Below are 12,420 nucleotides of genomic sequence, written 5' to 3'. Positions count from 1 at the left end.
CTCAGTCTTGCTATAATAGGATATTCCAATCTTGGGACTTTAATGCAAATAAAATCATCTGGGATAAAAGGCAATTTTGCGATTATGTGACATCACCATGGAGTTAATAAATTGTTCTCCATTCGAGTGTAATAGGGAAGCTTTTTGATTTCTCCTTAATTGATGGTATCTAGGAACAAAGCCTGAGGAGAGCCAGCTGCCTACCCTTTTCTCATTAACTGGAACATCCCTCAGAAAGGGAGGGTACAGAAATAAAACTCATGTCCTCAGATCAGTGGGCATCCACCGAATCAGGTTAACTAGTAAATCCCAACTCTGCCCAGCCCTCAGTAGTCACTGTTAGCTAACACATGGGACTTTTGTCTCAAAGGCTCCAAAGGCTTGTACTCCAAATCATTACCATGAGAGAAAAGAAAGACATGAGTCTTTAATAGCGATTTCCTTGCTAGGTCCTCTCATATACAAATAGGAGATCTTGTCACTACACAGGCTGCATCTTTGAACACTAGAGTAACACCTAGGATGTCTAGGGTATCACTGGGCAATGATACTACCAACTATATGGTCTGCCACCCATTCATTCAGTCATCAGTGGTCTCTTGAGCACCTCCTAGGAGACCCGCCAGAGTGTGTCAGCAAGAAAAGGGTATGAAGCCCCAGGCATCATTAACAGACTTGTAAATCAATTATTAACCCACAAAGATAAGATGAGAACATTGTAGAGACCCAGGAGGAGGAGGAACAACATCTTTGACAGACTTTTGCTAATGAGTTTGTATTTTTCCAGTCAATCAGTGTTTGTTTGTTATCGATTCATTATCTTTGTTAGAAGAGGTAGCAGATTAGTTGGCAACCACAGAACTGGTTTTGATGCCAAAGGTAGCACAGTAGCACACCTGGCTTTTTCCCTGGTGGAGGTGAACGCTGAGGCCTGGTGATGGCGTAGAGCAGTGGCCATGATGACGTAGGGAACAATGGCCACCTAGAGACTCAGAGTCCTACACTCACTTATCATCTCATCTCCACAGATCACCATGAATTAGCCAAGCAAGATGTATGGGACAGAATTTAGACCCAGGTAATCAGAGTCTGTAGCTGCCACCACTGGGAAAAGATACAGTTGACTCCCCCACCCCACCCCACCCCCACACCCGGGGTGCGGTAGCAGCAGAGCATAGAAATTCCAGAATGCTAGACCATCAGCCAAGAGCCTTTCACTGGCAGTTTTAAACATCCCTGTAAAGGCCTGAGGGTGGAGCAGAGATGTTTGACCCAGGAACCTGCAGAGGAACTCTTTACATGACAGTCCTTCAAGGCCAGGCAATCTTTGACCTAAGGTCCTTTAGAGCTGCCGTTAATTTAGGTGAATGAAGCACATTAAGGCTTGAAGTGAGCCCAGCAATTCTTCCCTGTGAGGTCACATAGCCAGGAAGCATGACGTCATTAGGCTGTCCTCTAAACCTGGTTTCCTATCTAGGATTCTCATTATCTCTGGTTCCAATGAGAGAGATGAAATGAGGACAGGCTGTGGATTTATTAAGTTTACATAGTTTAAGCGTACAGAAAAGCAGGGTATTCACTGAACAGTGGCATGTCCACTGCTGAGTTCCCCCAATCTAATAATGTCACCATATTGGCTCCCTTCTAAGAAGGAAAGCATCTCATGTGCGATCACCCACTGACTACCCTCCCACCTGTGTTCTCTACCTTCCTTTGTGTGAAGCAACCAGGATCCTAAACATGGTGTTCACCATTCTTACACCCGATTTTAAGCTATTAAAATATAGGCGCATCCATAACTGATTCTGTGTTAATAACATGCCAGCACATTTCACTACACACATTTAATTTCTCCGGTCTTCCTCTTGCTTAATTGAAGAACTGAACTCAGTGACCTACAAGATTTAGCAGCCGATGATTGATCCCAGGAAAGGAGGTATTCTAACAGCTTGGGGGGGAGGGCGCAGGGGGAAGGTATTATATTTTCATATTGTGGTAAAAAGTACATATGATATAAACTTTTATTTTAATTCGCTTTTCAGTGCACAGTTTTGTGGCATTAAACATACTGGCTTTGCTGTGCTCAGTGGTCTGTGTTTCATCCAGGGAGATATCCGTGGTGTCTGGCGACTCCATCCATGTCTTTCTGTAACTGAGGGCACTCAGTCACGTGCAACTGTGCAGCACCATGGATGATGTCACTGTGCCCATCTGTATTAGTTTGGGTTCTCTAGAGTCACAGAACGTATGGATAGTCTTTATATAGTTAGGGAAGTTGTCAATGACTTACAGTCTACAGTCCAACTCGCCAACAATGATCAGCAGCAGCTGTGGATGGAAGTCCGAGGATCTAGCAGTTTCTCAGTCCCACGAAGCAAGCAGGCAAGGAAGAGAATCTTCCTTCTTCCAATGTCCTTATATATCTCCAGCAGAGGGTGTAGCCCAGATTAAAGGCTGTAGGTCTCCAACAGAGGGTGTGGCCCAGATTAAAGGTGTGTGCATCCATGTCTTTAATCCCAAATGATCTTGAACTCGGGGATCTCCTTGTCTTAGCCACTATGCTTCAAGGTCTCCATGCCAAGATCCAGGTCATAAACTTATATCTCTGAGACTCCAAATTAGGATCATAGGTGAGCCTTCCAATTCTAGACTGTAGTTCATTCCAAATATACTCAAGTTGACAACCAGGAATAGCCACTACACTATCCCTGTGCTTACATTCTCTATCATGGGCCCACACATCTTTCAGTGAGGTCTCTGGGTCCCAAGGAAATGGCATCTTCAACATTACTTTTGTAGTTTGGACAAGTTACTCTTGTATTCCATACTGTCTTACCAGTCATGAAGGATGGAGGCTAAGAAGGACCAAACCGAACCAAAACAAAGCTACTCTTTCTACCTACAAAATTAATGCAGCGTTTGCACAAAAGGGAGGGAGGGAGTGAAATGCATAAAAGCAGGAGGAAAAAATAAAAATCACTCATAAACCAACACCTCAGACAGAGCTAACCACTGTTGACATTTTAGAATAAGCCTTCCTTCCTTTTTCTTTGCATGCATTTGCATATTTTAACATAATTGCTACCATACTGTACATATTAAGTATGCTCCCATTTTTAAATGAGTTTATATGTTTATAGTGTTAGAAAGACATAAGAATTAAATTGTATGTAGTTATACATCAATCACTTTTATTAACAAGAATAACATTAGCTGGAAATCAAGGTTATCCTATAATATTCTGAGCTGATGGTTTTTATATTTATAGGATTTCAGCTATAAAATAAAAACAAACTGAGCCACACCTGGTGGCACAGGTCTGAATTCCCAGCTGAGTTAGAGGCTGAAGAAGGAGGGTTACAAGTTCAAAACCAGTCTCAGCCACTTTTAAGAGCTTTCCTCAAAATAAAAAGTAAAGAGGGCTTAGACGTAGCCCAGCGGAAGAACACTTTCCAGTGTTGACAAAGCCCCTGAGCTCCGTGCTTGGCATTACCAAAAGTAAAAAGAAAATAATGTTTGTTCCCTCTCACCATCAGCCCCTAAACTGTACAGGCAAGTCGCTTCCCTCCAGACTAACATTTCCACGTGTTCACATGCTATATGTTTGTCTTTGTTTTTGCATGGCCATAGTTTAACGTTCAGAAACCCAACTAATTATTTTCAGTATCTGTTTTCACACCCCTGACCTTCGCTGGGGACTCCACTGACTGTGGACCCAAGCCTGCACCTCAGAATGCCGTTACTTCCCTCTCTGCTCTCCCTAGGCTTTCTCATGGTTGTAATGGCTATTGTGTGCGTCACGCTTGGGATGGCCAAATCCCAAAGGACATACAAGGAGTTTGTCAACTGTGTGGAGCAATCTGACTGGCCTAACTGTAACGAATTATCTTCCACTCAGTAGACACTGCTGTTTCGACCCAAGAGGGCAAGTTAAACCGATGGCCCACTGGGCATAAAGCTTGGGAGAATTATGTATTTTAATGTCATGCCCAGTTTTCAGAGAGAACCTAAGATACACTAAAAGGGCTTAATACTAATAACATCTGAATACTTTGTTGTCCCTGTAATATTGAATCTTCAGGAAGTAAACAGAAAAATTAAAGAAAAAAAAACTAGCTGTTGAATTCAAATAGTTTGGGCATCTATCATTCATGATTTCAGGGCCTGGAACACTTATTTCATAGTATTGAAAAGATTTTTGTTCATAAAACACAGAATAGGTAGTTAAAATTGAATTCCAAATAAGCAACAAATCCTCGTGAGTAAAAATGTGCCCCGTGCAATAGTTATGACATCTTAAATTAGAAAATGTCCATTGCTTAGTGAAACTCAGCTGTAATGTGTGTATTGGTTACCTTTGTGCCACTGTGAGGACAAATTCCTGAGGAAACAGGTGACAAAAAGGCAGAGTTATTCTGGCTGACAGTGTCAAAGGTCTCAACCCATCATGGTGAGAATGTATGGAAGAGCTCCACACGGTGGAAAGGGCGTTCACATCACAGAAGAGCAGGAAGCAAGAGTAGGCAGAAGCCAGAGGCTGCCTACCACTTTCAGAAGCCCCTCCCCGGGGTCTTCCCTCAGCCAACCTGCTCATCCCGCCCCAGCTGCTGCCTGCTCCTCGAGGCCCCGCATCTAGATTCCACATCCAGGCAGGATCCTCCGCCAAATAGCACCAGCCACTGTACAGCAAGCATTCAAAGTCTGAGCCTGCAGGAGCCAGCAAGGATTCAAACCACACCATGCTCTGTTTTCTTTGGGAGCCTATTAGTAAGAGTGGTATGCTCACAACTAAGAAGGCTCAGATGATCATCTAAGCCTTCTTAGTTGTGAGCATACCACTCTACCATATGAAGACTCATGGGCTCATGTTATTATAAAAACATGGGTGACAGTCATAGTTTGCTCATTCATTCATTCATTCATTCATTCACTCATTTAATATTTTATGTGTTTTATACTTACCAAGCACTGGGAGAATAGAGAATAAAATGTGGGTTCTGTCCTCATGGCCTTAGTCTACTGAACAGAAGGGAAGCCATTCAAGCAATGGAGAATAACGAGATGGAAAGACTGAGAGTTTTCCGTGGAGAGGATCTTCAAGGAAGACTCCATCCAAGAGGGGTTGCGATAGCAACCGGAAAGTTGAGAGGCATTGAGAGGAAGCACACGCAGAGACTCTGGGGCAGTAAACAACCCATACTCAGAATATATGAGAAACAGAATAAGAACGTTCAAAAGTCAGTCAGCTTGGAGTGACCTAAGGTAGATGGAGATAGAGAGGATGAGCAGCACTGAAGACAGGTTTCTGGAGAGCAGGCACTCAAAAAATACCATCTTTGTAGCAAAGCAGAGACTCTTACACAAGCCTATGACCGGCTGAATACTGAACACCTCATAGGACTTACAGATCTAAGTCTTAAAGATATAATGTCCTTATTTTCCAAGTCACAGATACTGTTTACATGTGGTTCTCTGTTGTTGGTGCTTATCAGTCTGTCCTAGGCAGCTTTTAAAAGCCCAGTTATTGCTCAGGCCACATCCTGACCTGATTAAATTGACACCTTTGGACTCAGACACTGAGGTTGGCATCTTTCCACGTCCTCTCTAGAGCCAACCATTCTGCACCTTATGATCGTGCAGGCTCTGATTCAGTGTCTATGCCTCAGCATGTGTGACAAATTCCAAGGAGATGTTGCTGCTGTGGTCCAGCTGCAGCACTTGGGGTGCAGAGGCTCACAGCTCTGTAGCAGTCCTTGTGCACACTCTGCTCACTGTCTTCCCGTCCCCTGCATAACCTTCCTTCCAGCCATCCTTCAAAGTTTTATTGCCTGCCCATTGGTCTGCAGAGCACACAGGCTGTTACTGAAACCCGTCTCCCTTTTCATTTTAAAAGGCCTTTCTGAAAGGCCTTAGATACCCTGAATGTTCATTCTGTAGCCAAGGTGTGCCCTCCATCTCCGAAAGCAGGCTAATCTCATTAAGAGGAGCCGTGAAGTGTCCTCGGTAACAAATACTCCACACAGCGCCTTTGTTCTCAGAATCTCCGTTCGGATGCCTGTGCACATCTGTTTGTCTCATAACAGGCTGCACCATGGTCCATTCGTTTTTTCCTTATCACAGTGATTGCTCCAGAGTACTGGTTCAGCTGTGTGCTACTGCTTCTGGCTGACAAGATAATTACATTCCAGGCAGACTGGGAGAAAGACAGGTAGTGCTCAAAAGTTCCGAGGCCGACTACCTAGTCATTGCTGGTACAGACTTCAAGATCAAGCACCTGATCTAATTAGCACACTCCCCGTCCTGCCTGCCCGCCCGCCCATGGAATGCTGACAGTGGAAAGCCTGAAGGCAAGGCAGATATCTTGCAACCAGGAGACAGACAGCCATGCCCATCCTTTGGCCAGAAACAATGACATGTTCTTCTTGGAATCTTGGGTATCCTGGCAACAGAGGGAAGCCTAGGGGTAAACGTTTGCTTAATACTGAGAGCCCTGCATTTATGGATAATGAACTTGAGAACTGGGGAAATAACCCCCCATTCCTGTAAGAATGAAAGACCCCAAAGCAGGGAAGCCTTCTGAGTTGAACTCAGAATCATTTATGCCAGCAGATCCAGGCCCCAGCTCTGGAAGAACCACATGCTTTTTCACAGAAGTCAGGCTTTACTACCAAAGACCAGATAAATAACAGAGTACTGGTTTCCTGGGAACCACCCCAGCCAACCCTACCCTAGCCGTTCATTCCTTCCTACCTTTCTTTTGAGCTGCAGCATTTGAGTTTGCCATTCTTGCACTGGGTAGGAAAGTGTTTTAAAATCTGAGTCACTAAGCGTACATAGAGGGCATTGAGATCTTAACTTTCTAATGAGACGCCCATGTTCATTTGCTGTTGGCATTTGTACCCATTCCTCCCACGGCAGCCTAATAGAAGACAGCAAGCATTGGCCTAGAGCCACAGTCTGCTTCTATCACCTAAACCTTGGTGCCTGGGCAAGGTACTGCCTGCCCTGATTCAACTAAAGGTATAAGGCTAAAGTGAACTTTATAACGCATATACCCCTCTGTTCTGCATCATGTTCCCCAGAAAGGTATGTTAGAGATCCAACTCCTGTTATCAGAGATGTGACCTTATTTGGAAGTTGGCTCATTGGGGACACAGTTACCATATATCACTCATGGACTCTTAATCTAACAGGAACAGTGTCCTTTTATGGAGGCACAGAGTGTCAGATACTTGAGGTAAAGACAATGGGGTTAGGAGATGGGTGTTTCTGAAGACTTGGCATGGAGTGCGTTTTCAATTGGTGCTTTGCTGTCTGCATGTCTTCTTTGGAGAGGCATCTGGGAGGGCCTTCAACTCCTTTTAACATAAGATTGTTTCCTTGTTGAGTTTTAAGAGGTCCTCATAAATAGCAGAACTTTATATGATGTATCTTCTGTAAGTGTCTTTCAGTCTGAGGCTTATCTTCTCTTCTTTCACATATCAGAACTGTTTTTCTTTACATCTAGATTATTTATCATCTGCCTTGTGGATCAGACTTTTTGGTATGGTAACAAAATGTCATCACCCAAAGTCAAGACCATCTAAAATTTCTCCTGTGACATCTTTCATGAGATACGGTTTTCTCGTAGGTTAGTAATCCATTTGGAGTTAAATTTTATAAAAGATGAGATCTACATACATGCATAAGATTCCTCTGTGTAGTTAGTTGTTCCAGTACCATTTACTGAGAAGACTTATTTTTTTGCTTCTTTGTAATGTTCTTAGTCTTTGGGAAAGATCCATTGATTTTATTTATGTTAGCCAGTTTCTGGGCTTTCCTGTTCTTTTTAATTGATCTATTTGTCGATACCATACTTTTTGAGTACTGTAGCTTTATAGTAAGTCTTGAAGCTCGGCTCCTCGATTGCAGTTAGCTATTCTGGGCTGCTTCTTATAGCCTTTAGCATCCTTTTATTGAGATCTACAAAATAGCTTGTTTGTACTTTGATGGGGACAGCGTCCGATCTATAGATGGAACTCTCCTTTGAAGTCTTGATCATCACTCTTTCTATGGGCAGTGCTTTTTGTGCTCTACTTAAGCCATTTTTTTTTAACCCAAGCTCATAAAGATTGTGGTGGCTTAAGTGACAATGTCTCCATAGGCTCATGTACTTCAATACTTGCTCCCCGGTTGGCGGTATCATTTAAGAGGCTTAGGAGGTGTGGCCTTGCTAGAGGAAATATGTCACCTGAGGGCAGTGAACTTTGGGAGCTTTGGGCTTCTTCCTAGTCTCAGTGTGTATGTGCTACAAGTGTGTTTTAGAAAGATCTAGGTCAGGGAGAATGCTATCGGGAAGAAGTAAAGATAAAGAAGTGAGAAAAATCTTGGTCAGATTAGATGAAATGCTTGTGAGCAGATTAGATACGAGGCAACATTCTGGTAAATGCATTTCAGTAAACTATAGTTAACAAGGACGTTTTAAGGCCAGAAACATTGAGATAGGCTACCAACACAACACTGAAAAAGTATTGCCGAGATTAAAAACCAGTGCTGGGCATAAGATAAAGTCGTGGTACCTGTGGTATATTACTGAGGCCGCAGAGGGAGGTGCAAGGAAGCCTGGGCCCAAAAGGAAGGCAGCAGTGGCTGTTCTAACTAAGTCTTTGAGGCTTTAGCAGTGGTACAAGAGGAGGATGTGTACAGGTCTAGACTTGAGTCACCACCATCCAAGGCAAAGGGCAAATCAGGACGGCCAGAAAGATGACAGTTAATACTAGACTTCCACCTAGAAGTCAGTGGACCTCTTGAGAGTTCCTCAAAAGGAAGTGCAACAAAGCAGGAAGGGACATCCTGTCAGGAGCTGTCTTTCCCTTGAAAGGCAGAATGTCAAATGTCCTCCCAAGCCAAGAATGCTCACCGAGGTCCTCAGCCGTTCTGTCAGAGGAGACAGCCACTCCCTGTCAGTACACAGGTGACACAGGTAAATTATACATTCCTCTGCCCTTAGCCAAGCAAGTGTGCATACCTAAAACTGGTGACAGCCATGCACTGGGCACCACTGAGTGTGGAGATACCCTCCGAAGAGGAGGTCAGAGTGTGCAGGTGTAAATTCGTGCACCGTGTCCTCCGATGGCGGCCTGCTGAATGACCGCTTGCTACTTGCAAACACACAGTGTTCAACAAACAAGCCATCTCATTGTTTGCGATGAAAGTAGAGTGAACAAATAAGGAAACCCAGGTGATCCAAAAGAGCCGTAGACAGGAACTCCTGGGAGGTGCGGCAGGGGGGATCCAAGAAACTCTGTAATTAGGATGAGCCACAGGAGGATAATAGTCTGTGGCCACCCGTGAGAGTTTGCATTTCTAATCAGCTCCTGCGCCATCGTGTTTACGACCTTCACTGTTGCTGACACCACTGTCTTAGTCACACGGCCGTAATTTATCACCACTCGTGAAAAGCAGCTCTTCTCTGACTTCAAACACATTTAACCGACACAATTTACAACACAGCTTTAAGGTTTTAACGAAGGAAAGGCATTCGATGCATACTGACAATAATCACAATACTATAAAGATTTAAAGCACAAGTTTTCACAGTGTTGGACCATTAAGCCAAATCGTCATGTTTCTAGTTAATTGTTTGAAATAGTTTGGGGAAGAAATCAGCATCCAAAAATTAATTAATAGTTTTCCTCCTTATAATTGCCAGTGTCATCACTGGCTACTGCTACTGGCTGCCAGCTCCTTTGTACCGGGCTCTAGCGGCAATCAGCAAGTGTGATTAACATTAACCACTTGTCCTAATAGCCAAATGCCAAATGTCATACCACATGCGGGATCGTAATTACACATTGGGAAGCGGATGGGATCAGCATCATTAGCCAAGAATTAACCCCAAATGCAAAGCCACTTGAACCGGTGCTTGCAAAAATTCATCTCATCCTTGGGGATACTAAAATGTCCTTCAAGAGTGACAATTCCATGCCCAGCTAAGAACCTTGAGATTCCTTTTCAAAAGGATCCAAACCTTTCTTGGTCTAGAACAAAGGTTTCCACGACCGACCGTCTCTTCCCAGATCAGGCAAATGTACACACATGCGGGCTCCACTGCCGTGCAATCCAAGCTCCTCTGTAGGTATTGGCTGTTAAGCACAGTCTCGTGCTTCATGGCCATTTGTGACATGTGTTTGTTTGAAGAGGTAAGTCCGTGAGGCAGGGCCTTCCCCAGTTTTCACAAGCTCTCCCTTGCTCTGGGAAATGCAAGGGGCCCTCTCCACCATGCCGTGTGATTGGAAGGGGTAAAATGAGAAGTGCCACCTGCCACCGCTGCCCTTGGCCCCCTCAATACTAAGATGCAGCATCAAAGTGACAGCAGCTGACACATCTGAGAGCTCAGATTTCAGCAGCTTTGAACGTGAGCATGGGACTAAGGGGAAAGTTTCAAAACCCCACTCAAAACTGAAGCCCATTGTTTCCATACTAGAAGCAGAGGGAGCTAGGGTTTCCCCAGGTGCATACCTCTGACAGGCCCTGGGGGCCACCAGGGCCTTTGCATTCTTACATTGGGCTGGCTTCGGGGTTCTTTTGCTTCTCTCTCTTCCCGTGGGCCTGACTTCATATTGTCACTATGGTAATTAGTAATGACTATTCTAATCCACTTCTGTGCATTTCCTGAGCCACTTCAATCGCCTTTGGAATAAGAGAGAGTCTTAGGGTTATTATCACTACGCTGAAACACCATGACCGAAAGCAACTTGGGAGGAAAAGGGTTCATTTGGCTTATAAAGTCCATTGCTGAAGGAAGTCAGGCCAGGAGGAATGCTACTTCGAGGCTGATTCCTCATGGCTTGTTCAGCCTGCTTTCTTATAGAACCCAGGACAGCCAGCACAGAATTGGCAGCACCCACAATGGGCTGAGGCCTCCTGCATTAATCACTACCTAAGAAAATGTCCTACAGGCTTGCCTACACTCATCTTATGGGCACGCCTTCTCAGTCCAGAGACTACCCCCTCCCTTCTCTGATGACTATAGATTTTGTCAAGCTGATATGACACTAGCCAGCACAGATAGGGTGTTGAAACTTCCTTGAACCTATAGAGATGCCCTAAATGTATAACTTGATGGTTTCTATGACAATTTATAACTTCATCATCTGATTTCACAACACAGGAATGTAGAAAACCACAGCTGACAGTGTTATCTCTTGTTACAGTCTATCATAGGAAGGCTGCCTAACAGATACTGAGTCCACATTTAAATGAATAAGCCAGCAAATGGGTGTCTGGGTGCAACTGAGGACTTAGTAAGAAGAAGGCAAAAATATTTTAAGGCAAATACAAGGATGGAAGAAACAACAGTTACGGTCCTTCGGTTTGAGAATGATTGTCGATCTTTCCCTTTATTCTTTTCTTCCTTTGTTTCCTACCTTTATTTTCATAATTTTTGTTTTATTGTGGTTGATATTATCCTCTACAAGTTCCAAGCTAGCCTGAAACTTGCTGTATAGTCCAAGATGGCCTCAAATTGACGAAACGTCTGCCTTGGTGCTTCTCAGGGTCATACAATCCCAGCTGTTTTCCACCATGCCTGCCTTCTCTGTGGATTCTTGGAGACTTTGATGATTATAGACTTGTAGATACTATTGAAAATATAACCTCATTTCCTTAAAAGTAAATAACAATATATTCTTGGGAGTCTATTTAAGAAAGCAGGAATTGACAGTGTGTGCTTCGGAAAGCTCTCCGCCTGGGTTTTTAGAGATGGCTTAGTCAGTCTAGGGGTTAGTTCGGCAAGCTCTGAGAACCTGGATTCAGATCACCAGAACCCACAAATAATAAACAAATAAATCAAGGCTATGAGCAGCAGCAGGCACCTGTAATCACACAGTGAGAAGGCAAAACCAGAAGGATCCCTAGAGTTTGCTAGCCAGACAGCATAGCCCAATCAATGAGGTGCGGTTCCAGTGACATACCCTACCCAAAAACGTAGGTGAAAGGAGCTGAGGGGATCGCTCTGAAGATCTCCAGAATCCACCTAAAATCTGGATAAACACAGCAGCTTGCTTTTAATCCCAGCAGAGAGAGAAGTATTTAAAGAAGCTGGGTATGCAGGATAGCCAAAATGTCAATCTCAGGGTTGGATGAGAGAGAGCCTGTCTGCGTGTGCAATGTGGGTAATGAGTGAGGAAGACGCCTAACATCGACGTCATGCCTTCACACACACAATCACATACACCCCTTGCAGAACCATTCTCCCAAACACAGGCAAACGTGCATTCACACACACACACATACACACCAAGACAATAAATAAATACGATGGAGAATAGTAAAGGAAGACACTCAACATTGACCTGTAAAACACACACGCACACACCATGAAACTTAAAAGAGGATAATAGCCCGCCAGAGAACTTCTTCCTTGCAAAGCCTAATCTA

At 44.0% G+C, this 12,420-nt stretch overlaps 1 protein-coding gene across 1 annotated transcript in view; it reads left to right on the top strand.

Moving 5' to 3' along the window:
• Positions 1-12,420, top strand: part of Itgb6 (integrin subunit beta 6) — a 69,735-nt gene that overhangs the window by 23,566 nt on the left and 33,749 nt on the right. The gene's annotated exons all lie outside the window — the stretch shown is intronic.

The sequence above is a fragment of the Apodemus sylvaticus genome, chromosome 5 (genome assembly GCF_947179515.1).
Source record: "Apodemus sylvaticus chromosome 5, mApoSyl1.1, whole genome shotgun sequence".
Lineage (NCBI taxonomy): Eukaryota > Metazoa > Chordata > Mammalia > Rodentia > Muridae > Apodemus > Apodemus sylvaticus.
This window is presented reverse-complemented; position numbering and strand designations above follow the sequence as displayed.